The sequence below is a fragment of the Suricata suricatta genome, chromosome 7 (genome assembly GCF_006229205.1).
Source record: "Suricata suricatta isolate VVHF042 chromosome 7, meerkat_22Aug2017_6uvM2_HiC, whole genome shotgun sequence".
Classification (NCBI taxonomy): Eukaryota; Metazoa; Chordata; class Mammalia; order Carnivora; family Herpestidae; genus Suricata; species Suricata suricatta.
The window spans coordinates 55265657-55268822 of NC_043706.1; the positions used below are offsets into that span (position 1 = coordinate 55265657).

A 3166-nucleotide genomic window follows, 5' to 3' on the forward strand; every position below is an offset into this window, starting at 1 on the left:
AAGCGGGAGACGTGGCCCCGGGGTGGGGCAAGGGCTGCGCGTGTCACTGCGGAGCCGGATACGGGGAGGGCGCGGCGGCAGGGTCGCCACCAGGACGGGGCGGGCGTGGGGTAGGCGGGGCGGCCGGCGAGGCTGATAACGGTCTCAGCCGGGAGGTCTCCGGGCTCGGGAGCCGGCGCGGGACAGGAGCCCGGTGCGGCCACCCCTGTGCTCCGCCGCCCGACCGGCGCCCCAGACAAAATGGCCTCGGCGTCCGCGCCTGACTGCAGGCGCGGCGCGAACCCGTGATTGCGGCGCGGAGAGGGGCGCCGCGGGCGGGCCTCGGCCCTCGGGGCTTCCCCCGAGCTGCATCCTCCTGGGGGACAGAGCGAGGCTCTGCTAGGTGAGGACGCCGACTCCCTGCCCCGCCCTGCGCCCTTGGTCTCCACCTGGTAATTCGAGCTGTTCCGGATTTAACGCCCCACTTCGGGCTCTGGATAATGGGAACAAGTCGAGTCTTGTCCTTTCTCCGGGACTAGGCGGTGGAGAAATGGTCTGGGTCTGAGCGCCTTGGAAACTGCCAGGACTACTGTTGCACTGAAGCAAAGGAGTCCATGTCCGGGCACCAGAGTGCACTTTCTCTGCCAATCTTCGGGGCCCTGGATGGCGCCTTTTAATCGGGGACTATTTAGAACTGTTCCTGAAATCCTTCGTGTAATGTGTTGTTGCCTGCCTTTGGCTCGTGGCAACAGGCAACCAGAGCCAGAATTCTGAGGTTTATCTTCTTTCGGTGGAAGCCTTCTACCATTCCAAGAGTATTAAGTTGTTATTTGCACTGTAGCTGGAACCGTTGACCTGCTTGGGATCCAGATTCTGAGGCAATGCTTCCTGTTACTCTTTTTATATGAATTTGTTTGATGGCAGTAAATCAGTTCAAAAGCAAAGAGTAAAATATTCCCAAGAGTAAAGCAGCATTTCACATATGCTCTGTACTAGGTGCACTACCTAAAGTGTAAGTAGATGTGAAAACAGATTTTCCAATGAACTATTGGACAAAGTAGTTATGCAGATTAATCGCTTTGACTCTGCAATCTGACAGACCAACTTAAGCTTCTGCCCAGAAATTGCTTTCTTTCCTCTGTGTGTATTATTGTGATTGTATGCACTGCTAGGTGGGAGGAGGAAGTAATTCCTTGGTATTTCTGAGCAGCCTATTGTGGACAGTTTTTCCTGTGGAGAGGAAATTGGTAATGAGGAAATGTCTTAGAAAGGAAAGATGTTAGGTACTTGTGGTCACTGCTCTTTTGGTGGAAGTTCCCCTCCAGCCACTGGATGGCTCCACTAAGTGAATTATTTCTGTTCCTTTCTTTGCTTCCTGATGAAACTTGCTTACATGTAGAGATGTGTACAGACTCAGCTTTAACAAGAATTTTAGCTGTTAAATGTGGAAATTGTCATGTGAAATATGTCTTTCTCATATATTTGCTTTCAGTTGACAAAAGAGTATCTGAAAATCAGAATACTGAGCTACACCAGTTGTTGCACTTAACATTTTACAAAAATTCTTAAATTCCTTGCGTGTCATGGAAAAGCTGCCAGAATTCACTTTTTTTTTAATTCTAAGGAAATAATATCTAGGATTTTAGGTACATTTGTAATTGAAATTATTTTTCAGACTACTGCAGTCTGTTTGCTACAGTAGAGCAAAGTCCTTAATGGTAGTCACTAATGTTTTAACCTAGCTAGCAAATAGATGAAGGAATCACTTCTGAGGGCTTGTTTAAACAAATTTGGAATAACGAAAGTCCTCTTTCTTCTGGGACAACCTTGTAAGAAATGACTTCTGAGGCTAGTTTTTTTGTTTTGACAAAAAAATGAATTATTATTAAAAGACTTTATTTTATTTGCTAATTTGCCTTTGAAAATATATATAAAGTGTTTGGGGGCAGTGCCTGGCATGAAGTGTTCTTGTTAACCTATGAGTTTTTCTTATTTCTCTCTTTACTCCTAAGCACACATGCAAACACAAGCCTTTTTTTTTTTAATATATATACTTAACGATACTTCATATAGAACAAGTCGATTGACTTTCAAAGACTCATAAGGAAAATCTGTTGAAAGAGAATTATAAATTATTAGATTGCTAAAGATCAAATGAGATCGTGTACCTGGAAGAATTGGAAAACTAGTTTGTTTTTCCTCTTAAAGAACACGTTGGTTGAGGGGTGCCCAGCTGGCTCAGTCAGTTGAATGTGGGACTTTTGATCTTAGGCCTGGAAGTTCGAGCCCCACAGTGGTTGTAGAGATCACAAAATAAAAGTTAAAACAAATAATAATTGGTTGAATATTTAGAGGAGTGAGTAAATTATGATGGAACTCACAGCTTCCAAAGTTTTCATGAAGTTTACAGTTTGTAAAAATATTTCATTAGTTCAAGAAATATATAGAAAGTTGTTCGTAGATAGAACTTATAAAAGTATAAGGCCAATAACTATTTAACATGAATAATTAATGAAGAATATGTGTAAGTGATACTGACCCAAGGTAACAGTGGTATTCTTTGAGGGATCTGGGTTTAGGTCAGTAATCTACTTGTGAATGCTTGTTTTATGGTTATTGCTTTTTAATCTGTAATCACCCTTGTATTTTTGTAGTTTAAAAAGTGAAGAGGTGGTCTGGGCATGTATTTGAAAATAGTTGTGCACTTAAATATTGCAAAAGTGTAATGTAATTCTTTGAATTGGAAAACAACTTTTTCTCTCTCTCTCTTTTTTTCTTTTAAACAGCAGTTCTGTGGTGTTCTTGGTCACACATTTATGGAGTTTCTGAAGGGCAGTGGAGATTACTGCCAGGCACAGCACGACCTCTATGCAGACAAGTGAACTGTAGAAATTCATTACTACTCCACCAAGAAGCCCCCGTAAGAGCGGTTAACCTGGACACAGAAGTGTTGAATTGAAATCCACAGAGCATTTTACAAGAGTTCTGACCTGGATGGGGTAAACCTCAGTGCACTTCCTTTCTATTGCCTCAGTATTACTGGATTGAAGAATTGCTGCTTCTTGTTAGGAGGTTCATTTCATTTCCCATTACTCCCAACTTCATACTCAAAGCACTGAGAATTTCAAGTGGAGTATATCGAAGTAGACTCAGTTTCTTTGCATCATTTTTGCATTCAATTTTTAAA

General features: G+C 43.0%; 1 protein-coding gene across 3 annotated transcripts in view; it reads left to right on the plus strand.

Moving 5' to 3' along the window:
* PTP4A1 (protein tyrosine phosphatase 4A1) overlaps positions 1–3166 on the plus strand; it is an 8499-nt gene that overhangs the window by 651 nt on the left and 4682 nt on the right. The window contains exons 1-2 of one of the 3 annotated variants that reach the window (XM_029943793.1): positions 153–382; positions 2766–3166. The gene's annotated coding sequence lies outside the window, so the exon portion shown is untranslated. Of the gene's footprint in view, positions 1–152; positions 383–2765 lie in introns of those variants that run through there. The other 2 variants (XM_029943791.1, XM_029943792.1) reach the window with 2 other exon arrangements.